The sequence below is a fragment of the Urocitellus parryii genome, chromosome 7, assembly GCF_045843805.1.
Source record: "Urocitellus parryii isolate mUroPar1 chromosome 7, mUroPar1.hap1, whole genome shotgun sequence".
NCBI classification, from domain to species: domain Eukaryota; kingdom Metazoa; phylum Chordata; class Mammalia; order Rodentia; family Sciuridae; genus Urocitellus; species Urocitellus parryii.
This window is the reverse complement of record NC_135537.1, coordinates 73,344,286-73,370,387: the sequence shown is the minus strand read 5'-3', so window position 1 is coordinate 73,370,387 and position 26,102 is coordinate 73,344,286. Positions and strand designations below refer to the sequence as shown.

The following is a 26,102-nucleotide window of genomic DNA, read 5'->3' as shown; positions in this document are numbered from 1 at the left end:
TACAGTTCCCGTCTTGCCGTCTATATAGAAAGGAAGGCAGTGCAGGGTAGTGGGTAGACCACAGGATGCGGAGTTGGTCACACTTTGAGCCTCAAATCTCAAGTCTGTCCCTTCCTAGCTGTAGGCTGCTAGCAAGGTGCTGGACCTGCTAGCCTCAGGGTCCCTATATTTAAACCTCAGACATTGGTGGTGAGAGTTGCAGATTGTAATAGGTTACAAACTAACCACATAAGAAACACATGGTTGATGGCAGTCATTGTTAATATGGAAAGAAATTTGTTCAAAATGGTTACTATAAAAAAAAAAAACAAAAAACAAGGGGTAGTGAGGATATGGTGAAATTGGAACCCTTGTACATTGCTGGTGGGAATGTAAAATGGTGCAGACACTAAGGAAAACAGTATGTCGGTTTCTCAAAAAATTAAATATAGAAGTGTCACTTGATACAGCAATTTCACTTCTGGGAACATACCCGAAAGAAATGAAAGTGAAGTCTTGCTGAGACAGTTGTACTCACGTTCATTGAGAGTTACCTACAATAATCAAAGGATAGGAACAACCAAAGTACATGTAATAGATAAAACAAAAGGTAGTATATCCATAAAATAGAATATTATTCAGCCATAAAAAAGAAGGAAATTCCGAAACTTGCTACGATGTAGGTAAACCTCGAGGACATTATGCTCCATTAAATGGGGGTAGTCACAAAGGACAAATATCACTCTTATATGAGGTCCCTAGACAGAAGTAGAGACAGAAAATAGAATGGTGGCTGCCAGAGGCTGTGCCAGGGGCTGTGACACAGATAATTATTGTTTAATGAGCCCAGAGTTTCTGTTTTGCAAAATGAAGAGAGTTCTGGAGATGGATGGTGGTGATGATTACAGCACTGAATTATAGTCTTAAAAATAATTAGTATGTAAAATTTATCATGTGTCTGGGGGTGGGGGTTGTGGCTCAGCAGTAGAGCGCTCGCCTTCCATGTGTGAATCCCTGGATTTGATCCTCAGCAGCACATAAGAATAAATAAGTGAAATAAAGGTATTGTGTCCAACTACAACTAAAATATAAATATTAAAAAATTTATCATGTGTGTATGTTAAAAAATGATTTCAGAAGAATGATGTTGATGAACTGAAGTGTGTACAAAGAGACAGGAATGATCTTGAGCACATTTCATTAAGTTTGATAAAATGCCTTTTTCTGCCTGGGGATTTGCCTACCAAGCAGACTAGGGGTCTGTTTTTAGCTGGGGGTTGGGGGGGTAACAGAGTCTCTCACTAAGTCACTTAATACAAGGACTGTGGATTTCTAACTGACAAAGTGCCAAACTGGCGGTGATGTGAGGTAGAGAGAGATGATGGAGAGATTTACGAAGGCAGAGATTTGGGGTCAGAAGGTAAGGAGGAGCTTTCTAATAGATCAGGCTGCCGGTGGGGAACTCAGCTGTGGTACAGAGGGGTGCTTGTGCATCCTTAGAGGTCTTTCAGCACAGGATAAGTGACTGTCCTACAGGGCTTCTTAGAGTAGGCAGGGTGAGTTGGCTTAAAAAGCACTCTCTGATTTGACAATACAATACTGCTATTTCTAGATGTGTAATCATGGATTCCATTTTTTAATTTAAAATTTAATTTTATTATTTTCTTATTAATTTATTTTCTTCTTATTATTTTTAGTTGTAGATGGACACAATACCTTTCTTTTATTTATTCACTTTTATGTGGTGCTGAGGATCCAACCCAGTGCCTCACACATGCTAGGCGAATGCTCTACCACGGAGCCACAACCACAGCACCTATTTATTTATTTTGCTGGGAATTGAATGCAGAGCCTCTTGCAAGTACTGTTGAACTACATTCCCAGTCCTGGAAAGAATATTTCTCATGGAATTGTTCCTCTTAGGCTTTGAGTTGTTGTTGTTGTTGTTTTTTAAGTTTTCTCACTGTGGGAGTGGTTTTTTGTTTTGTTTTGCTGTTGTTGTTTTCTAAAACATACACACACATAGAAAAGTACAGAAAACATTGTAAATGTCAAATATATAAAAATATATATAAATATATATAAATATATAAATAAAACATATAAAATAAAAAAACATATAAATAAAAACCCATTTATTTATATATGCTGCTGTCATATATAAATAAAAAATTAATTAAAAAAAAAAGAAAAAAAAGTACAGAAAATAGAAAAGTCCAGGTCAAGCCACACCTTCTCATAACCACTGGCAGATCCCCAAGCAGAATGAAGGGGGACCCCTTGGTGCCACCTGAGCCATGCTCTCTCCCCAAGGGCATCTACCACCCTGCTTCTAGTTTTAGTTGAGTTTTCAAGGTAGGCTTTTCAACAGTGGAAGCAGTTGAAAAGCTCCACAAAGCCAGTTGGTTTGGCAAATGAACCCCCTTTCAAGCTGTGGGTTCGGCTGCGTCTGGCATCTCTGCATTGGATTTCCTGACATTCCACTGTGGAGGGAGACCTGGTCCTGCTGTAGACCCTAGCTGTTGGGTTGCTATTTCTCACACTCGAGTTCGACCTGAGCCTTATTTAAATACCTTTTTATTCATCCTTTAATTAGTAAAATTATCTGGCAGGAGCCATTCTTAGCTTGTTTTTCTACCCAGGTCTGCATGACTAAATACATTTATAAATGCAAATGTGTGGGTGTGATGGGGTGTTTTCCACTGACCCACAGATAATCAAACATCCTGCTGAGTGACATCGAGCCAGTCTCTGCACAGGCATTTGAAAGCACTAACTGGCGCCGTGCATTCAGAGATGCTGTATTCAGTAAAATAGGACTTCTTTTTTCAGATGTTAAGGACCAGCTCCTTTCTGATGGTTCAGCTTTGCTTCATGTAGTTTTGATATTTATTTTGGTTGGGGGAGAGAGAGAGGAAGAGAGACATAATGTGACCTGTGCAATTTGTTAATCCATGAAGTAATGCTTTATTTATTCATCATTCAGAAAACATTTCTTGGATACTCACTACTCATGAATATGCATGGGTATGGCTTACAGTTATAGCCATTAGTTCTCAATAGCAGAATTGTTCCATATATATAGTTGGCCCTTCATATTCTTGGGTTTTGCATCCTCAGATTCCACCAAATTTGGGTCCAAAATATTTTTTAAAAAAGTTATGCATGTGCCAAATATGAACAGACTATTTTTTCTTTTTCAGTCTAAGTAATACAGCTATTTACATAGTGCTGACATAGTATTGGGTGTCATAAGTCATCCAGAGATGATTTAAAGTATATATGAGGGGCTGGTGCAGTGTCTCACATCTATAATTTCAGGGACATTAGAGCCTGAGGCAGGAAGATTGAAAGTTCAAGACCAGCTGGGGCAACTTAGTGAGACCCTGTCTCAAAACTAAAAAGGCTGGGGATGTGTATCAGTGTTTGAGCACCCCTGGGCTTCATCCCTAGTACTGCAAAAACAAACAAACAAATAAACAAGTAAAATAAAAAACACATGAATAAAAATAAAGTCTATGGGAGGATATGTTTAGGTTATATGCAAATACTATGCTACTTTATAAATGAACTTGAGCATCCATAGATTTTTGTATCCTCAGGGCACACTGGACCTACTCCCCCACTGATATTGAGGGACAACTATACTCAGAAAGTTAAAACATATTAAAAAGTAAAAACGAGGAATATAAATATTTGTTTCACACAAACTATGAAGAACATACCAGGCGGTGGAATGTCAAGGAACCATCTTTTTGTGAAAATTATTCCAAAGTGGTTTGGAATAATCATACCCCAGGAAGACAAGCAGAGCCTGTGGTTTGACTGTCTGAGCCCCTCGATCCCCAGTTTAATACTGATCCCCTCCCCACACCAACCACAGTTGTTGGTATTTGGCATCTCTGCAGTTTTCATCGCTGTCTCTGTGGACAATCACGGATGCCACAGAGGATTTGAACAAGGAGTGAATCCTGAGAATGGAGGGAAATGTTGGACTCCAGAACCTCACCAGAGCAGAGACATTTCCACGTGAAGAAGTGAGTTCCCCAGTTGGAAATCAAAGAAGAAAAGATGGGGAAATGACTTGGCCAAATTGCTTACTCTTCTTGTTGGAGAATGTAAGACATGGGTTAGCATCAAGATAGTGCCTGGTGAGACGTGCTACACTGTGAATTTGGGGATGTTCTAGGTAGTAAAGGGATGTCAGAGTTACGGGGCTGAAATTCAGGAATTGGGTTCTAGCCCACTCTGTTGAATACTAGTCTTGGGACATTAGATAATATTCCTTAAATCCTCCGAGCCTCATTTTCTTATTAAACAAAATAGTAATCACAGCTATTACATTCATCGGCTTCGTATTACTATAACAAAATATCTGACGTAATTTATTTAAAAAGAGAGAAAACTATTTTGGCTTCTGGTTTTAGAAGTTCCTGTTCAGGAATGAGTGGCCTCATTGCTTTGGGCTTCTGACTGGGCAGCACATCATGGCGGGAGCACATGGTGAATCAAACTAACCACCTCGTGAGCCAGACACAGAGAAAGAGGAAAAGACCAGGTTCCACAGTTCCCTTCATGAGCATGACCTAATGACCTAGGGTCTGTAACTCCCAACCTCCTGTTAAATGATCCTGTAGCTACATTTTTTACCAACTTCCTGAAGGTCTAAAGCACATCCCAATATCACCACTCTGGGAACAAAACTCTTAATACATGGACCTTTGGAGATCACTTATCCAAACTATAGTAATACCTCAGAGTTCTCTGAGGGATCTAGCTCATTATACAACATTGGCTATTTATTTATTCATTTATTTATCTTGTATGTTGCCCAGGCTGCCTCAAATTTGCAATCCTCTTGTCTCAGTCTCCCAATTTCTGGTATTAACGGAGTGCACCACTGCACCTGACCTGCAAATTCATTATTTTTTTAATAGTTCATAATGTATTTTATTAAATCTGATAGAGCCTATTTTTAAAATTTGTCCTAATTAGTTATACATGATAGTAGAATGCACTTTGACACATCACACATAAATGGAGTGTAACTGCTCATTCTTCTGGTTGTACATGGTGTAGAATCACACTGGTCATGTAGTCATATGTAATACTGTCCAATTCATTCCACTGTCTTTCCTACTCCCATACCCTCTCCCCTCCCTTACAGTGTTATGGCAAAAGGCGAAGGGAAAACATTTTCTTTTACTATGAGATGGTCCTTAAACATCCTATGGAGGATAAAGCAGTTTTTGGTTTTTTGAGGAGGATAAGTGACTCTGAATATCAGTGAAGTCATTTTTTTTGAACCTGAAAGACTGGTTGCCCTGACATCATATAAAACCATGTGTTTTTTTTTAATTTGTTTTTTTTTGTTGTTGTTGTTTTTAAAGCCAATTTCATAGATTTAGAAACAAAGAACCACAATTTTTGCCTAATTTGGTAGAGGTGCTCCCCAGACTCCTTGCATCCATTTAAATGGTGAGGAAGTAACTGCCACCTAATTGGCTGGATGGAGAACCACGCTACTTGAGAAAACTGGCTTTGTACAGGTTCAAAGTCCACGTAGAATCCTATGACTAACCGCCCACCAATCTTGGCCCAATTTCTCTTGATACAGAGATGAGGAACAAGTATCAGTATGTTAGAACTTTGACTTATATGACTCTTATCATGCCGTATAAAAGAAAAATCAGGTTTTAGATTAAGGAAAGTAAAGTTCTCTGTATTGTGTTTTAAAAGGTATGCCCCAACCCCACTGATAATCAATTACCGGCTAAGTTCCCCTATCTAAAATGCTTGGAACCAGAAGAGTTTGGATTCCGGATTTTTTTCAGATTTTGAAATATTGGCATATGCAAAATGAGATCTCAAGAGGGGACCTTACTCGAAACATGAAATTCATTATGATTCACATATTCCTTATACACACAGCCCGAAGGTAATTTTGTACAGTATTTTTAGTGCACTTCTGTTTTGACTATAACCCATCCCATGAGGTCAGGGCTAGGATTTTCCCACTTGTGGCATCATGTCGATGTTCAAAATGTCTTAGATATTGGTGCATTTCTAATTTTTGAATTACAAATGCTCTACCTTTCCATCCTTCTCTAAGTCTAGGTTAAAGAAGCCTTGAGAGCAGGAGTCAGCATTTCAATGCTGAATAACATCTGTCTTCCTACAAGATGATTCTGGGGGCTCCACTGCAAAGACCCCTCTTCTGTCTCACACTTCAAAATTTGCTTTTCCTTCCTTGTTTTTCCTCTTAGTTGAACCTACTACTTCACGCATATACCAAAATATTTCAGCAATTTAGTAAAGGAATCTAGTACACTAAGCCTTCAGATTCATCAGTTTATTAAGGTTAGTAAACAATTTTTTAATAGAGCTTTATAGTTATCCGTAATAGTTAGGCTCATCCTGACAAACTCATACCTGCATAGAACCATTTTTTTTCTTTTGAAAAGAATAGCAAAATGAAAATGAAAATATCCTTAATTTTAAGAAAAAAACTTTTTTGGGGTCTGATTCTGTTTTTCAGTAGACTTTAATTTTTGCTGTACCAGCCAGATATGGTGGTATTCACCTGTAGATCTAGCTGCTTGGAAGGCTGAGGAGGGAGGATCAGCTTGAACCCAGAGTTCCAGACCAACCTGGGCAATATAGCAAGACAGTTTTAAGAATTTTAATATATGTAAACATTCATGTGACCACCATTGTAATAGGGATCCACAACAGTTCTGTTACCCACCAAAAAACTCCCTCGTGCTCCCCGCATCCCCATCCCTGGCAACCTCTGATCTGTTCTGTGAGTATTGCTTTGCTTCTTCCAGAATGTCATGTAAATAGAATCATGCTGTTTGGGACCTTTTGTTGTTGTTGCTGTGTTTTCTTCAATAATGGCTTTATTGAGATCTATGTCACACATCGTAAAATTCACCCATTTAGAGTACACAATTCAGTGTTTTTTGAGCTTATTCACAGAGCTGTGCAACCATCACCACAATTTTAGATCATTTTCATTACACCAAAAAGAAATCCTGCACACATTAGAGTCACTCCTTGTTTTCCCCAACCCTTGCTTTCTCCTTGCCCTAGCCAACCATTCATCTGCTTTCTGCCTGGACAATATGTTCTAGGCAACTGTTTTTATATATTTTTTTCTTTTGCACTCCTGGGAATTGTACCCAGGACCTTGCACATGCTAGGCAGGTGCTCTACCACTAAGCTACCTCCCAGTCCTTTTTAATAACATTTTGTACATGGCTTTTGATGTTTCCCAGACTGAACTGTTTCCAATTTTACTAATTTAACTTTGCAGAATTTCAAGGTGTTAGAGATAATGTGATTTTTTTTCTAAAGTTTAATGTTGTTGGATAGGAACCATTATTATGTCTTTTATCAGGAACAGTACTGCAATAAAACACTTTTTCTCTTTTTGATCTTCTACTGGAAAAAATAAAATAAAATAAAGACCTTCTTCATTGGACTCCTCCAGGATGTAAAGGCCAGCATTGTTTATTCCTGGAATGAACATTCATTGGAAGGGAGTCTCTGAAAGCTGAGTCTCACACTTTCACACTTTTTTTTTTTAAATAGTGTTGGGGATCAAACCCAACATCTTGGGCATATGAGGCAAATGCTCGATCACTGAACTCTACCTCTAGCCCTGAAAGGTGAGTTCTAAACCTGAGGGTCACACTGTGGACATGTTCAGTTGCCACCCATCCTTGCTGCCTGAGATGATGGCAGTGCCCTACCTCCCAGGTTTACTTTGGGGGAGTCATTTCAGTGACCCCCAGCTCCCTAACTTAGAAAATAGACAAAATTACAGCTTCTCAGGGTTCTCCCAAGGTTTGATGCATGCATGCTTCTTAGCCATTCCTTCTTGATGAAAGGCAGTGTCACGTAGGACCAAGCGTAGGGTCCTGGCACAGGACCTGGCTCCATATTTGAAGATAGATTTCCATTGCTGTAGGTATATAATCTTCAGCAAGTCACTTAGCTTCTCATTGTCTCCCTGTGGCCGTCTGTTACTTGGTGAATAATAATAGGAGGTCATTTTGCAATTTCACTCTGTTCATTTGTGTGGATGTACAAACACAACAGAGACTTGATAAAAATATAAACTTTTTTTTTTTTTTTGTAGTGGGGAACCCAGTGGTGCTCTACCACTGAGCTAAATCCTCAGCCCTTTTTATTTTGAAACAGGGCCTCATTGAGTTGCCCAGCCTGGCCTTGAACTTGTAATCCTTCTGCCTGAGCCTCCTGAGTCTCTGGGGTTACAAGCATGTGCCATCATACCTGGTGAGGCTTAATAAATATTTAATATTTGCTTTTCTTTTTCTTAAAAGTTGTACAATGTTTAGGCCCTAGGAATTGTTAAGGAGCTTTTCCTGTGCAACTTTGTAGAAATTAGTGGGAAGTGATTCCCATACTTTTGTGGGGGTTTTTGTTGGTTTGTTTTAGATCTTGCTGTTACCTAAGCTGGTCCCGAACTCCTGTGCTCAAGTTATTCTCCTGCGTCAGCCGCCTGAGGAGCTGAACCCAGCTCCCATACTTTTAAAATTTGCAATAAGTAAAGCTTTTGACAAGATCGTGGTCTTCTGAACTCACATGCATGCTTGGGCTTGAGCCAGCACTGCATTTTGTGATGTTTGCAAAAGCATAAAAGCAAAGTGTGTTGCTAAAAGGGAAAGAATGTTTGGATGGACGAAGATAGACAGTGGAGAAACCCACAACAGGATGATTTGTTTTCCACACATTGTTTGGTCTCCATAGAAAGCAAAAGGAACTTTCTGGCTCATAAGCCCTAATGTCCTTCCAAGGAGGAACCTAAGCCTTCTGAGAGTGCATGATGACTTGTGCCTCCTAACTGAACATGAGCTGATGGTGAACCACATGACCCGATCTGAAGTCCTTTTCTTTAGAAGAAAGATTAATCTGTGGGGACCAAGGAGAAAAAGAAGCTGGGAAATGATTCTTTTGGGCACAGAAGGGAAAATAAGTCTCTTTCTTAGTGGAAATTATTTTTATAATAGTGCCATCATAGTTATTATTTGTTTTACTTTTATATCCAGTAATAATTAACTTTCACATAAAATATAATACAATTGCAATTGTGTATTGAATGCATGTCCTCTGTAGAAGATCAATTCCTCAGAAGGTGTGTTATTGACAGTCTTGTTACCGATAAGGAATCTGAGGCACAGAGATAATAATTTGCTTATTTAACGACTAAGTAAATGGAATGTGAGTCAGCCTGCTTCCCGAACTGATTTGCTTTTTTTTTTTTTTAACTTTGAAAGGTTATTTTTTAAAAAAATCATAATTATAATAGGTGGACAATAATGTCCCTGACTTTAGTTTTAATCAAGTTGACTTCTGAGAGATTAATAATGAATATGATACTGCAAATATTTATTGAGCACATACCTCATTCCTACATTATTCTAAATTCTTGCCAAGTTTGGATTCATTTAATCCTCCCAGTGACCTTATGATATAAATACAATTATAATCCCTTTTATGCAAATAATGTTGGTCAATGAGGTAGAGGTGGAACTTGAACCCAGGAAGCCTGGCTTTGTTCAACTTAGCTCTACATCTACATGAATCCAAGGTGCAGCCCCCCTGATGTGAGAAGACCAATCCAGACACTGCAAACCAGGTAGGATAGCCTCAGCAAGAGAGCTTGCAGTTCTGCCAATTGGGTGCACGTTTTACTGTGACCACAGCTGACAAAAAGAAATGAATTCATTGCCATTGCAAGGAGGATTTAAGCATTAAATCAGGAGTTTAAATCATGATCTGGTGGAGCCATCGTCTGCATTAACTTCAGCTGACAACTCAGTTCACCTCTATTACAACGGTCATTATTTGTTGGTAACAGTTTTCCTCTTCTGGCAAAACAAAGTAAAGCAACTGATTTGTTGTTATATTAATCCCGATTGAATTGAGCCTTCTCTTCATTCTTTCTCTCTCTCTCTTTCTCTCTTTGCTAAATATTTATCTAGCTTGTGTTTTTTCTCCCCACGAGACAATAGTTATTTGCTATTTTACATTTTTATAACGATTTCCCTTAAAATGCTGCCACCTTGGACTTTGAAAAGCTGTTAAGGTTTTAGTTAATAGATTACTAACAGCAAATGGAGGAGTATGTGATTGAGTGAGTCACTTGGTCATTCCCTTTTAGTTTCTTCCTGGCATTTGAAGCAACCTGTCTCTGCCTACGCAAACTCTGTTTATTACTTGGGAATTGATGGAATCTCTCTGGCCACTGCTTTCTCTCAACACTCAGCACTCTGTGGCTGAATGTCTCTTGTGTGGTATTCATAATATTCTATAGGCGAATAGTTCCATTTTTCGATGATAGCTATTTTAATAGAATAACAGTTTTTAAAAAATGGGTAAGAGTTCAACTTTTCCTCTAAAGAGGAGGATGTCTGCAGATTCCTGACTTCCTTTCATTATTCAGAGTGTCAAGGTGATTCTTCAAGTAAAACCCCTATTCTCTCTTGTTGTCTTATCCTGATGAAGTCAGTGGAAGTGGAAGTGTTTTGACATTGACTTGAACTTAGAAGAAATTGTTTAATTGCACCATTTAATCTCAACACCAAGGCTTGTAGCCTTGTATTTATTCTTGGGCTCATGTGCAAGATTTTTTTTTTTTTTTTTGTATAACCCATAGTCTAACTGGAACTACTTCTGGTAGTTTTCTTGGATTTAATAACTCCCAAACATAGCCATTTGAGACTTGGCATTGGGTAGAGGTGGTGTGTTGTTCTTGCTCTCTGTGTGGTTCTATCTATCTATCTATCTATCTATCTATACATTTTTGTACCTATGATTGAACCCAGAGTCACTTAATCATTGAGCCCCCCCTTTTTTAATGTTTTGAGACAGGGTCTCATTAAGTCCTTAGGACCTTAGGACCTCCCTAATTTGCTGAGGCTGGCCTCAAACTTGCAATCCTCCTGTCTCAGCCACCCGAGTTGCTGAGATTACAGGTGTATGTCACCATTCCCAGCTGTACCAATATTTTTTAAATGCTAATTCAGAAGGATTATGGGGCAATTACCCACCAGGGTACCTGAAGTTAAACCATCCCTGCTTTCCGTTGCTATGATTTGCAATTTTGAAGTGCAGATCAGGGGTTGGGTAAGGTTCCTTACACTATTGGACTATGCATTTCATTCTTTTGCAAAAGCTGGGAAGGCTGGAGCCTAGTGGGTTTCACTCAACTCTGAATGCTCATTCGAATCAACAGGGAGCAAGCTGGCTGCAGTGGTGCATGCCCATAATCCAAACAACTCAGAAGGCTGAGGCAGGAAGTTTGCAAGTTCAAGGCAGCCTCAGAAGCTTAGTCAGAACCTCAGCAACTTATTGAGACCCTATCTCAAAATAAAAAAGGATTGGAAATGTAGCTCAGTGTTACAGCACATATGGGTTCAATCCCCAGTGCCACAAAGAAAGAGAGAATCTCAATGGGAAGCATGGCTGTTCTCTCACAGGTCCTACAACCCGGCCAAGGCAGTGCTGTGTCGGGGAGTGAGGCTGTACTGGCATAGTTCCATCATAACTACATCACTTAGTAGGTTCTTTTTTTTCTTTGTTTGTTTCTTTTTTCTTTTTTACATATAAGAAGTAATTTGATATGTTCAAAAATGGGGTACCTGTTTAGTCAGGGGCTGGGATGGTGCGTTCACCCTGTGAACTCTGCTAAGGTACCTCTTCTGAGTTGCTCTTTGTCCATCTATTAGAATGCCTTTCCAGGATTTAATCAGGATTAGTTGTGAAAGACTGGAAAAGCACTTTGTTAAAAAAAGAAGAAGGAGAAGGAGAAGGAGAAAAGAAAGAAAAAAAGAAAGAGAAGGAAGAAGAGACAAAGAGAGAAAGAGAAAGAAAGAAAGAAAGAAAGAAAGAAAGAAAGAAAGAAAGAAAGAAAGAAAGAAAGAAAGAAAGAAAGAAATGAACTTCATGTAAAATTCCAGTTTTGGAAGGAGCATAATCCAGCCTGCCTGAAAGAGAAGGAGTAGTCCTCGAAAAAGCCAATAATCTGCCCCGGAGAATTTTTTTTTTCCCTTTTTCTATCACAAATACTTGCTCAGTGAGACATTGCTCTCTCTCAACAAAAAATGCCCAATGCTGGTGAGGACGTGGGAAGACCAACGTGCAAATAGGTACAGCTACTGCAGGAAGCCTTTAGACAATTTCTGGTAAAACTCAACAGATGTCTCTGTCACAATCAAGGAATTCCACTCGAAGGTGCTTATGCAAGAGAAGTGAAAATGGATGTCCACAAAAGAACATGTACAATTCTGTATATAGCAGCCTTAGTCATACTATTAAAAAAAAAAAAAAAGAAAAGAAAGAAAAAGCAAGAAAGAAAAGAAAAAAGAAGGTGGAACTATCCAAAATTTTCTTGGTCAGAAAATTGCTTAATTAAAAAAAAAAACCTGCTCAATGAATTTTGATACTCCAATAAAATGAAATTCTACGACTCAGCTACAGAAAGAGCTGCTGCTCTATGCAACAACTGGTTTCCTCTCAAAAACATTACATTCAGCAAAAATAATCCAGACAGCAAAGGCTATAGCTTGGGTGAAGTTCAAGGATAGGGGCCTGTGGGGGAGGTGACTTAGAAGAGGGTGCAGTGAGAACATGAGGAGATAGGAATGAGGGTCTTATTTTGGAAGATGGGTATATGTGGGGGTACATCTATCAAAACTAATTTCAGGGAGAGTTAAGTTCTGTGCCTTTCACTGTATATACATTTTGGAGGGTAAAAAGAAATCAATTTTTAGAATTTTTTTTTCATTGTGGTAAACATAGAATTTACCATTTTAACCATTTTTAAGTGTGTGGTTCTGTAGCATTACGTGCAGCTACACTGTTCTGCAAATATTACCACCATCTGTGTCCAGAACAGTCTATCAATATTGCCTCAGTGGGGGGAAAAAACCTGACTAAGAATAACGTCAGATGAGGAGATCCAGTTAGCCTGGAACTGAGATGCTAATCTTATGCTTCCATCAGGCTGATTCTGACATTTGGCTGTCGGCTTTGATCTGTGGCCCAGAGTGTGTTGATGTACCTCTGTGGTTGCACATGCTATGTCTCATTAGTGTTCCCTTCAATTTACCTGTTTCTCTTGCTGTTCCCTGAGCTCTTGAGGGAGGAAGGTGGACACTGTCTTGCGCATCCTCCTGTCCCTGGTTCTTGGTGTGAGGAAGGGGTTCTGAGAAGCATGCTGAATGTCAGATGATCCCAACAGCAAGTTGACTTGCTGTATTTCCAAGGTTTCCCTAGAGGAGGTTGTGTGCCCGTGTTTTGCACAATTACCTGTGTGAAATGGCTTGACACACTCTGAAATTTGGAGTCCTGAAATCGGAGTATTTAGTATAACATTTCTGGAACTGTTGGCTTCTGTATATCATATTGGTTTTGTCTCCCTACCCCCGACTCCATACTTCTTGCAGGACTCAGCTTATAAGATCCAACACACAAAATCACAATTTATAATCTTCCCTTCCTCCTGTGCCTGATGGCTTCTTGCCTTGTCTGAAAATGGTCCATCTAAACAACATCAAGGGCTGGATGACCATTGCAAAGTTTTTATTCTCTTAGCTCATAAGAGTTGAAACTAAAACTTCAATTTTTACTTCTTTAGAGGTTCCAACATTTTCCAGAAAAATAGGAGGATTATAAATCCTGGATTATTGCATGCTGCTTAAGGACCCAGTCATACGGATTTTTAGCTGTGCAGTGGTGATTCACAGGCAACTCCTTACCTCTTAAGCCTGAAAGCCAAAAATAGTGTTACACATGATAAGGGCTACCATTCCCGGTCAGCTAAGCTGTTTATACCTTATAATTGTAGTTTCTAAGTCAGACATAATTTTCAATATATGTTCAGCATTTTATCCTTGGTCTTTATTTTTACTTCTTTTCTTCACAATAAAGCTATCAGTTTAAGTTTAAAAAGTGTTTTGCTTAAGACAAACGGGCCCCTACTTTCAGCTCACTTGTGATTTTTAGCTTGTTGCAGTTGAATTAGGTTTATGGCACCTCTGCATTCATACCAACACCTTGGTTTTTGGCTTGCTACAAAGTTTTTCAAATTGCAAGGTTAAAATACAATGAAGCAGTGCTCGCTTTGGCAGCACATTTACTAAAATGGGAATGATACAGAGTAGATTAGCATGGCCCCCGTGCAAGGATGACACCCAAATTCATGAAGCGTTCCATATTTAGAAAAAAAAATACAATGAAGTAGGGGCTGGAGTTGTGGCTCAGTGGAAGAGTGCTCATTTTGCATGTGTGAGGCACTGGGTTCTGTCCTCCCCGCCACATAAAAATAAATAAAATAAAGGTTTTGTGTGCATCTACAACTAAAAACATATTTTTTAAAATGCAATGAAACACTCAAGTAATGAATTGCATCATCTATCACTTCTGTGCAGACTTGAGATGAGGCTTCTGATGATTTGGAACTCTTAGGAATGGCAGCACCACCGGGCAACGGGAGGAAATTTGCATTCACTACTTGGTAAAACTAAGTCTGAATTTGGTGCAAGAAAGATTCTTTAGGGATGTCAGCAGATTATTTTAAAAATTGGGCATGCAAAAGGAAAGAATGTTTAGAATTTCAAGAAATCTGACTTTACAGATGGGAAACTTAGTTATTCATTTATCAGCCAATAGATATTGAGAAGTTCTGAGTTCTCTGGAACAAGAGTCACTACTCTGCTATGATGTGCATCCATCCTCTCTCACCCTCTTCATCCAAAGACCCTGATGGCTTTGATAAAGAACTTGAATCATTCCAAATTCTGAAGAAAACCATGAGGGGTTTTATTTAATTAATTTACTTATTTTTGCAGTACTGGGAATTGAACCCAGAGCCTCAGGCAGGCTAGGCAAGTAAGTGCTCTACCACTAAGCTACATCTTCAGCCCTTGGGAGAGAGTTTTCATTAGTAGAGGTTCAGACATGCAGGGAATGCGGGAGCATCTGTCAGATTTAGCAAATAAAAATACAGGCAGCCAGGTTAAACTTAAGTTGTAAGCAACAGATTCCTTTTAGTATAATTAACTATGTCTCGTGAAATTTTGGGGATGGTATATACTGCAAAATGATTTGCTGTTTATGTGAAATTCCTGCATATCTTAGTGTCCTGTATTTATCTGACAGTTCTCGGTGCATGAACAGCTGGGCAGCAGAGTTGAGGAGGTGTCAGACTGGGGTTTAGTTTTGTATGTGCATTGAATGACTTTGCTGATAAGTTGGTTTTGGGGAGAAGAGAAATCAAGGAAGATTCCTGGATTTTGAACCTTAGCAGTTAGTGGTGCCTTCCATTGAGATGGAGGAAATAGGAGGGAGTGGATGTGAGTGCATTGTGATGTGGACAGGTCTGATGTCAGAGGTGTAGATGTCCAAGTGGAGATTTGGAAGTTTGATTCTTCATAGTCTGATCCATTTCTATCAACCTCTTCTAGTAGTCTTCTCTCTTCTTCCACTAGTGTTTTCCTGGAAGGAGAGGTGGAATTCAGAGCACAGGGTGTCAGGGCAAGCAACCTTCTAAACAGACATTCAAACCCCAGCAAAGCTGCTGTTTAGGAGAGGAAATGGTAGTTAAAATAAATATACTTCAAAGAAGCTGCACTAAAAAGTATTTTGGTGTATCACAGATTTCTCTGTGTGTTGCCTTTTTTGGAATATATCTTTAAGGATAAATTGCTGAACATAGGGTACAAAATTTTTGCAATGAAGTGATTATGCAGGCAGTCAAAGAAAGAAGAGAAATTAATCACAAAATTAGTGACAGCATTTACAAAATCCAGCACAAGTAGACCACACCAGGCCTGCACTTAAGTATTTTTTGAAATTTTAACCCAAATAAAAAATTCTTTCATTATAAGGGGAAAAAACCCAGGTGCACATACGCACAGTTGAAATATTGCATCCCCTGATTAAAAGAGAGATCTTTTTAAAAAGTGGACTACAGATATTATAATTTCTCTTTAAACAGCCTTGTGTAAAATATCTATTCACCTTGACTTTGTTCTTATACAGTAATAAAATTCCATATTTAAATCTATACCTTGTATTACCAGCATTTAACCACCAGAAGGACAGACGATGCTACTTCTTAGACATTGCATAGCATGTGATAGAGTTAGTGGAAGATCTGCCTGTGGGAGCCACTTCATTAGATAAAGATAAATATTTTGATTATGAAGGTTTTATGGATGTAAAATTGACCCAAATCCAGATAATGTTTTACAAAAATCAAAACTAGACACGTTCCATGGTGTTTTTCTTTTTCGGTACCCACTTCGTTAACTTTTTAGCAAGGGGTTTTGGTGCACAGTTCACATTAAGCTATAAGTGGTTAATAAAATCTGTCATGTTGCTGCTTTTCCTTAGGGGACAAAGTGTCCTCTAAGTCAAGTCCAGATAAGAATTACCTGTAGATGGTGGGGGTGTAGTGTAGCTCAGTGGTAGAACACTTGTCTAGCATGTGTGGGGCCTTGGGTTTGATCCCCAGCACTCCAAAAACAAGCAAGCAAAACAAAAACAAAAATACACTACAGGGCTGGAGTTGTAGCTTAGTGGTAGAGCACTTGCCTCGCAAGTGAAGGGTACTGGGTTTGATCCTAGCACCATATAAAAAAAACAAATAAAGGCATTGAGTTCATATATAACTAATATATATATATATATAGTAAAATTACACATACAAATGAACTATCTGCAATCCTTGCTATAAACAAATGCAAAGGGCTGGGGTTGTGGCTCAGTGATAGAGCTCTCACCTAGCGTGTTCGAGGCCCTGGGTTCGATCCTCAGCACCACATAGAAATAAAAATAAATAAAATAAAAGTACTGTGTCTAACTACAACTAAAAAATCAATATTAAAAAATTGCCAATACCGACAACTCCCATATAGGGTCCAATTCAGGATACTGCCTTGTGTAGGGCCCAAGAATCTTTATTTGTAATATACTCCCTGGTCATTCTTGCAAAGTGGCAAATATGGATAACCCTGGCTTGAGCAAAAAGGATTCAAGTTGTTAATTATTAGATCTCATCTCTATTAAAGATATGAGTGAAGATGACTTTAGAGGGGCTAGAGGAGAAATAATTGCACAAAAATCATTTTACTCATGAAATAATACATCAAGATGTATGGAGGGGCTGGGGTGTGTCTTGGGCAGCAAGACACTAAGTGAATACAGACTAGTGACCCATCCTAAATAAGCAGGAATGCGGGAGAAGGGATCTGTGATGTCGCCTGGGGACTCAGGACAGTTTTCAGAGAGGATGTGGCTTGTGACATGGGTCATTTGACGGAAAAAGGAGGCTGTTTATATGGGGGGGGGGGTGGGTATTCCAGGAAGTGAGCAGGTACCACTGCACAGTCTATGAAAGACTGTAGAGTCCTAGGTTTCTTTTTTTATTGATTTTTTTTTAAATAAATGGCAGCGAAATGCATTACAATTCTTATTACATGTATATAGTACAATTTTTCCTATCTCTGGTTGTATATAAAGTGTGTTGACACCAATTCATGTCTTCATACATGTACTTTGGATAGAGTCCTGGGTTTCCATGTGGCCTCTTTCTAGCATGGGGTGGAAGGACATGAGTAGCTTATAAATGAGCAGGAAAATAGGCTGCTATGGAGGAGTTACATGCTAGGCTCTTTTGATGGAGCAGCAGGCAGTAAGAGCGACAAGTCCGTAGTTGTTTGGGGAAGATAACTGGAATAGCAGTGAGAGGGCGGAGAATGGGGTTGTGGGTGGAGAAAGAGAAGGGTAATGGGAAAACAAGAGAAAGGTCAGAGAGTTTGGGGTACAGCTCTGCTGAGGTGTCAGGTGTGGTAGGGTCCTTAGGTAAGCCTATGGAAGGAGAATTGACAACCAGGAATGGATCCCAAGAGGAACCAGGGTATAAGAGGAGGCCAGTTCTGCTGCTCCCCAGAAGCATTTTATGATTTGATATGACATATGCAGAGATGAGATGTTTTTTCTGGGCCTTGATTAGATATGTAGATAGATAGAGAAAATTATTCACTGTATATTTCAAAACCTAGAAGAAAGGATTCTGAATGTTTTCATCATAAAGAATAAACAAATGTTGGAGGAGATAGGTGTGTTGAACCTGATTTAAACATTATACAATGTTTTGAAACATAACGTGGTTTCCCCAGGAGTATGTACAATTTTTATGTGTTTTACACATCAGTTAAATAAAGAAAAAGGAAATATACTAAGACAACCTACATACTTTAGAGTGTAAATGTGTGGCGAAGGTGCCAGTGGAAGAAGAAAATAAGAGAATGTTCTAATTGGGTAATGTTGAGAAGTGTTGGTTCCTCGGGTTCTCAGAGAGGCCCCAGGCAGGGGATCAGGCCTGGTTAAATCAAAGCCCTTCCGCCATCTGCATGCGCTCCATGACTTGTTCAGTGGAGATCAGAGGGGAATCTTAGGTGGGAATCCAGACTGCAGGATCACTTTGTTGGTTGAGTTCCTTCTACCTCTTTGTCCACCAGCCTCACTCTTTCCTTCCTCTTATGAGAAAACACTATTTTAGAACCAAATCCTCTAGATTTACCTACTTCGTAAAAGAAGGCAGGCCCAACGAGTTACTATTCTTTTAACTCCTTGCTTCCCCTGTTCATTTTATTTATAACAGTGGAGCCAAGCTCCACACAGATGTTAGAAAAGGTATACAGTGCTAGTGGGTTTGTTTCAAATGGGAGTCAGGGTTGGCTAACCTTGAAATTGGCTCTCAGCCATCTGTTTGTGTGCCTGCGTTTCACCTGCTTTGAATCAGGATGATATCATCATATCCAATTAGACTGGGGGAGTACAAATGGTTTTGTTAATTAGACGAAAAAGTGACCTTTTATAATACTTATCAGATTAGCCATGGGTTCAAGGCTGCACTCTGTAAAAGCCTTATTGCTCCCTGTCCTTCCTTTTGGAAATCTGTCTTCCTGCTTCATCTCCATCGTGCTGTGTACAGCTGCCTGGTCTTTCTGGCATTTTAGAACTGGGAGCTACTTGCGTTTCGTACTGCTGTTCTTCTGTGTTTCTTTGCCTGATGTGTTGTGAATATTCACACTGCATTTACAGCTATCATGTCTCTGCTCCCTGGGTTTAATTATATTAACTATGGATTGTTTAAATCTATGAAGTTTGAGTTTTTTTGCAAGTAGATGCTACTGTGAAATTAGAAGCAAAGAAGAAGATGTCTTTGAGATCCTGGACTAAGATCTTAAGGGCTGGAATTCTTTTTTTTTTTTCCACTTTGTTATGTCTGAGCCGCAGCACCTTGAGCATTACTCTCTTGTCTGTAAACTGAGGAGGCTAGAACTTGAACTTTAGCAGTCTCAGAATCCCCTGGAGGGTTTGCTCAAGCACAGATTGCTGGCTCCATCCCCAGGGAGCCTGATTCTGAGGGGAAGCCTGAGAATCTGCATTTCTAACATGTTCCCAAGAGATGCCGATTTGCTAGTCAAAAATGACTCGTTGAAGTCTTTACTTGCTCCTAAATATTGATTTTTACCCTCTTCTGTTAGACATCAAGGGAGGACTTACTGAAACATTTCTATCATGGAGTCGGTCTTTCCATTTCTTCCCTCATCAGGTGTATCTATCTGTAATATTTCTCTGGCTTCCTCAATCTTTTTGCAGTCTCACTATCATAATTCTGTTTTTCTGCTCTGACAGCCCATCCTACCCACTCAGAAGTCCTCTACCTGTTAGCACACAAAGGCAGTATCTTGGGCTATTCACAGGGTGGAGCCATTCTGGGATGAACAGTAATGGACATGGGTCCTCCTTTTAATTGTGCAGTCTGAAGTGTTGTCTCTTATTTTAATTTTTGCAACACTCTCTGAAGAACAGATGGTGCTTACCCAAGAATGTGCATTTAACTCTGGCTCATTCTTTCCCCCTCAGTCTTGTTGGGAAAGTAGTTTTATCTTCTTCAGCCTCAATTGTCTCGTATGTTCAATGGGTGTAAAAATAGCATCTGAACAGTTGGTTCAAGGATTGAATGAAGCAGTCATATAAAGTGCTTAACATAACATCAGATACACAGTAAGTGTTAAAATAATATTATCAACTACTCTCACTGGTAGTGTTTGAATTGAAAAACAAGGTCAGAGATGTTGATAACAATTTACCCTAATAAACCGTGTGCCAGGATTTTCAAATACTGTTCATTTCACTGTTAAATGGGAAAAAGAACATATGCCTGCTTCTTACTCAAGTCCAGTAAAACTTATTTTAATATTAACTAAATTTTCTCCACTTAAAAAGAATGAGAAAGGTTGGACATGTAGTTCAGTGGCAGAGTACTTGCCTAGCATGTACAAAGCCCTGGGTTCTATTTTTAGTTTTGGGGGCAAAAAGGTATTTATGGATAAAAAAAGAACAGAGATTATGATCTCTAAACTAAAGAAATGAATATTGAGTTAACACATTCTTACTCTACATCATGAACTCTAAGAGATGAGTATTTTTACATTTTAATACCTCTAAACTCACAGTTAATGATACCTTAATATTTTAAAAGGTAGTCATACTTTTTCTTTTAAAAAAGTGGTATATAAAATAATAGCATAAAAAACAGTGGTTCAAAGCCGGGCGCAGTGGCACATGCCTGTAATCCCAGCAGCTCTGGAGGCTGAGGCAGGAGGATCACCAGTTCAAAGCCAGCCTCAGCAAAAGTGAGGCCCTAAGCAACTCAGTGAGACCCTGTCAATAAATAAAATACAAAATAGGGCTCAGGATGTGGCTCAGTGATTGAATTCCCCTGACATCATTCCTTGGTACTGCCCCCACCCTGAAAAAAAAAAAAACAGTTGTTCAGTAAAATATAGAACTTTGAGTAAGTCAGTTTGGTAATGCTACTTTATAGTAAATTATCTCTTGTGATAGTCTCATTTGTTAACTAAGTCTTCAGAAAAAAATTTTACTGAGTTGATCACTGGTGAAGAAAAGTAATATTTTATTGGTTTTGAAGAAACTCATTTTATATTTTTTTTTGAAGAGAAAGAATATTGAATGTGTTCAGTGTTAACATTTCTAATGTCAGCCAGTTGGAACTGGTGAGGTATGTTTTCCATTGCAAACTATTAAAGAGCTCTATTTTCTAATTTAGAAGTAGTATTTCTGAGGCGAAACCTTCTACTTCTGGACCTTGTCAGATTATGGACTTTGGGTAATTCTAAAAGATCACCCCTGATCTCTGAACATGATCATGCTCCAGAGGGGCGTGTGCGGATGTAGATCACCGACACCCACCGTGAGGACAGTTATTTGCATCTGAGAGCAGCTCTATGGTCCGGGATGCTGGGAGGGTTGTTCTGGGTGGGTATCCTGTCTTTGACAATGATTCCTGAGTGCCAGATGTGAAGGAAGATATAAATCGCTCATCATGTGCTGAATTTCACAATGGCTCTCCCACCCGCTCCACTGGGTCACCAGTACAGTCTGACCTCTGTCTGGCTCCCATCCTAGAGGGGTGTGTGGGAATGGTGACATGGCTTTTTATTGCTATGCACCGTACTGAAATGTCACCTGAGGTTGAGTGTGTGTGCTGTGGTTTGGGTATGGTTTGAGAGTATCCACCAAAGCTTCCCGTGTTGCAATTTAATCCCTACTGTGAGATATGGAGAAGGTTGAGGTTTCACCCCACTGTGGGGTCATGAGGTGGGGCATTTAGGAAGTGATTAGAATTAGAGAAGGTCCTCAGGTTGAAGCTTTCATGACTGAATCCTAGTGGCTTTATAAGAAGAGGAGGCGAGACCAGAGGATAGACACACACACAGGTGTGCGCTGTGTCTCCTGCCATGTGATGCCCTAAGCCATATGAAATACCTTCACTCTCAAAGCAAGAAGGCCACCAGCCAATGTGGTCCATTGACCTTGGGACTCCCAGACCATGAGCCAAAATAAACCTCTTTATAATGTAACCCAGACTCAGGTAATTCCTTATAATGATGGAAATGGACTAATATTTTGTGTCTACGTCTGTGATATCAGACAGAAAAATAAAACATCAGATTTCTGTTAATTTGGGGGTGATGATTGAAGTCAGAGAATTCTTTCACAACTTGTTTTTTCTAAGATTTTTTATATCCTGTGTACATACCAACAATATGTTGTTCAAATTCATGGAGTGGAGAGAGGGGAGAAGAGAAAACAGTGCAAATGAGCTGCTACAGAGACTGAAAAGAAAGAAGAATAAAGTTCTCTAAATACCTGCATACAGGAGTCCTCCATGAGCATGGAGTTTTGAATAGACTCAGCACCTGTCTTGTAGGTATTTCCTCCTCTGGTTGTTAATCTGGTGATATGTCCAAGAAGTGAAAATGATCGCAGATGCAGAGATACATAGAATTTGAACTGGAAGAAATGGAAATTTTGCTTGACCCATTTGTTTTACAAGGGAGGAGGAGATAATAGGCCCTGAGAAAGCGAAAGGATGTGTTTAAGATGCTTCCTGGTAGATGGTGTGACAGATTTCTCCTGACTTCCCAATCTGTTTGCAGATTGCATATCTGTTTGCCAAATATGATTACATAAATGAAAACTAAGTGACGTGCTGTACCAGTAGACATTCTTTGGGTTTCTACGGAAACCTCCTCTTACTGGCGTCAGCAAAAAATGAGGAATTTATTGGAAGGAAGCTGAGGTATTGCACACAATTGCACAAAACTGAAGGAAGAGCTGACCAGGCAAGACTGCAATGGGAAGGAACCCGGGGTGGGAGTGGGAGGTCCTGGCAGCAGTAGCTCATGAATTTGAACTCAGACTGTTCATCACTCCCTATTTCTCTGATCCAAATAGGAGACTCTGCTCTTTCCTCCCACAGAGGCTTCAGCGGAAGCAAGATGTGCTTATACTGGCCTCCTGGACCCACCACCTCACCTCACTCTCTCTTGTTACTCTGCTTCTATTTCTTTATTGCCCTCCTTACCATGGAAAAGTCTATGTTCACTTGCATCTCCGTGAATATCTAAAAACACAAAGGCTAAGACCTAACCCCCAGAGATTCTGATTACACTGGTCTGTGGTGGGACAGGGCTGTCTGTGTGCATTTATCTCAAAAGTCCCTGTGTTGTTCAACTGTGTAGCCAATGGTAAGAATTCTGGCCTTCTGCATTGATGGGAAAATTACAGAATGTGTCCTGATACCCACTGCAGCTGAAAATGTGTTTAAATGAATTGAGAATGACAGATCTAGAAAGGGTTGTTCAGGAACAATAAGGTATTTGTGGGTCACCACACATCGGTGACGTTGACCAGAGTACTCCCAGGCTGAGAGTTTGGTAGGTGCTCTGAATATATTATCTCAGTTTATCCTAACTATGGCCTTGTGGGTTAGGTAAGCAATATCCTCATTTTCCAAATGTGTCAACTGAGCCTGGAGGAGAAAGTGATTTCCTAAAGTGGACCAGTAGCTTGAGATTCAAACTCAGCCCATGCCCACAGTTCTTCAACAAAGACAACCATGGGGCCAGCTGACTGTAGAGGGATTCTGACCACTCCTTCTGGGGGATGCCCACGAAGGGTTATGCCAGGGCTCTGGTGAAGACTGTCCAGCTGCATTGAGGTCAAAATTGGGGTAGGTGGATCTCCACAGCACAAATGATGTCAGTCAGACATTCCTGACTGCAAAGACTGCTGTGTGTCGGGATGTAGTGCTAAGGGAGTAAGAATATTTAGCAGAAGTGATAGGAGAGAAAGAGGATCTCTGCTATTGCAAGAAAAGCAGAACTTACTTCCCCACAGGGAAAATTAGGGGAAATATGAAGAATGTAAGCGTGCAAGAGTCTGACCCCATATTTTAAAAAAAGAAAGAAAGGAGGAGGGAATGAAGTTTTTTGATTTTTGTCTTTTTAGGAAATTGAGATATGACTAGTGTTTGCTCTGGAGTTTAGGTGAGAAGAATATAGAAAACATCTAAGTACAAATGAACTGGTAAGAGAGTGCTTTTCATAAAAGTAATGGAATAGATTTGGGGTGGTGTAGCTTAGTGGTAAAGTGCATGCTTAGTGTGCACAAAGTCCTGGGTTTCACCCCCAGCAAACCCTTCTGGGGAAGAAAATATCAGTGGACTAGAATAGGCTTCACTGAGATGTCTGAAAATTCTCTCTTCTGTTAGGGCAACTTGGAAATGCACTGATTTTAACATGAAGGGGTAGGATGGACCACAGCTGTGAGTTTCTGGAAGAAAGAATCTCTAATCCTTTTGGGCTTAACCATTAGGCAAATTTAGCTTCCTGGTTTCAAAAAAGAGAAAACACACCCACAAAAAGAAAAACTCAGGCCCCGTGGGAACAAGAAACTTCCTCCTCTGAAGGCTGCCTGAAAAATCTTAATCTTCCTCCTGAGAGGCCAAGTCCCCTTCCTGCTCAGCGTGAGGCAAGCTGGGGAGGCATCCAAGAGGCAACGGGGTGCTAGGGAGAGAGGATGTGCCAACCAGGTCGAGTCACTGAGGTGTGAGGCTTGGAAAATGGTCCTGTGGGTGAAAGAGGCTGCTTTGTAATTCTCCATCCACCTGGGAATACCAAGGGATTGTGTGGCTTTGTCCCGTGCCCCCCATTCTTTCCTTCTTTGTCCCTTCTGTTTCCATGAAACATGACTCAAGGTGGAAAGAGAAAAAAAAAAAAAAACGTGAAAGCTAATTGAAAAAGAAATATCTGCAGTGAAGAACCCATTTTCCTGCCAAATGTGGTGTGGGCCGGACACTAAAACTGTGGGGCCAAATAATCAAAAGGAGGGCCAAAGTTTGAGAAGATCTGAAATCTGAACTTCTTCGGTTTCAGTAAAGTGAATAGAGAGCTGCAGATGAGGAGGGGTGCATTAGAAATTTTCTGGAGTGCTGCAGTTGTTAGCGGAATCCACACTCAACAAAGGTTCTGCGGCAATTTTTATTTTAGTAATTTTGTTTGTACTAGAGGTCACGGGAGGGAGCCTTTCTTAACTTAAATATGGCAATGTCACGCTAATCTGGCTTCCTTGTCTTATGGGAGAGGAAAGGAAATTGGTAAGTAACACATTGTTTACTTGCTTTGAGAAAAAGCATTTAACATCTGCTATTTCATTTAATTCTCACAGCAGCCCTGGAAAGAGGAGCATTATGTGCATTCTACAGAGGAGGAAAATGAAGTCTAATTAAGTAACGTGCTTGATGTTTATATGGCTATTAATAAATAGAAGAACCAGGTTGGGTCCAGTTTTCCTCCTGTCCCAAAGTCCTTTGAGACTCGACTTTAAGAAAAGAAAAAAAAAATTAATTGATAGATTTTCAGCACCAAATTTTTGAAAGCTCATAGATTCTCAGTGAATATGGGGTGATGGTGTAGATATGTCTGAAAACAAAATAGTTTTGGGAACTGATGTTTATTAATCATTTGTTATAAACCTAGGAGATTGTGGCTAATACATCTACTTACAGAATTGCTGCTGACCCCAAAATATAGTCCATAGAATTTCTAACTCGCTTTCTTTCAGCAAATGGTGTTTGTTGCTGATTTGGTACTGTTTTAGTCAGCTTTGCATTGCTGTGACCAATATACCCAACAAGAACAAGTTAGAGGAAGAAAAGTTTATTTTGGTTTCAGAGGTTCAGTCCATGGTTGGTTAACTCCATAGCTCTGGGCCTGAGGTGGAGCCGAAAATTATAGCAGAAGGGTGTGGGAGAAGGAAGCTACTCAGTTCAGGAAACACAAGAAGCAGAGAGAGAGGTGAGGGAAGGAGGGGGCAAAGAGCCAGGGACAAGGTATAGTTCTTCAAGGGTACACTCCCAACCATTCATCCAAATTATTAATCCATCAAATGAATTCATCCACTGATTTGATGACGGCTCTCATAATCTAAGCATCTTATTCTGAACATTCCTGCATTGTCCAACACATGAGCTTTTGGGCTTACCTCCTATCCAAACCACATTAGGTACATGTATGTTTTGGTGGTGGAAGTGGGGTGATCTATAAAGAGGGAAAATAGATGGTATCTGTCCTCCAGGAGTTTATATCTAGTTGAGAAGAGAGAATTGTACACATGTTCACAGATAAGAGCTCTGCTTTAGTTTGTAT

The 26,102-nt window shown here is 39.7% G+C and overlaps 1 protein-coding gene and 1 non-coding gene across 3 annotated transcripts in view; both read left to right on the top strand.

The window, feature by feature from the left end:
* The window catches only part of Lyn (LYN proto-oncogene, Src family tyrosine kinase), a 117,673-nt gene that overhangs the window by 11,556 nt on the left and 80,015 nt on the right, over positions 1-26,102 (top strand). The window lies entirely within an intron of this gene.
* Positions 14,126-14,232, top strand: LOC113186851 (U6 spliceosomal RNA). The gene has a single exon (XR_003301338.1). It is a non-coding gene; the product is annotated as a U6 spliceosomal RNA (small nuclear RNA).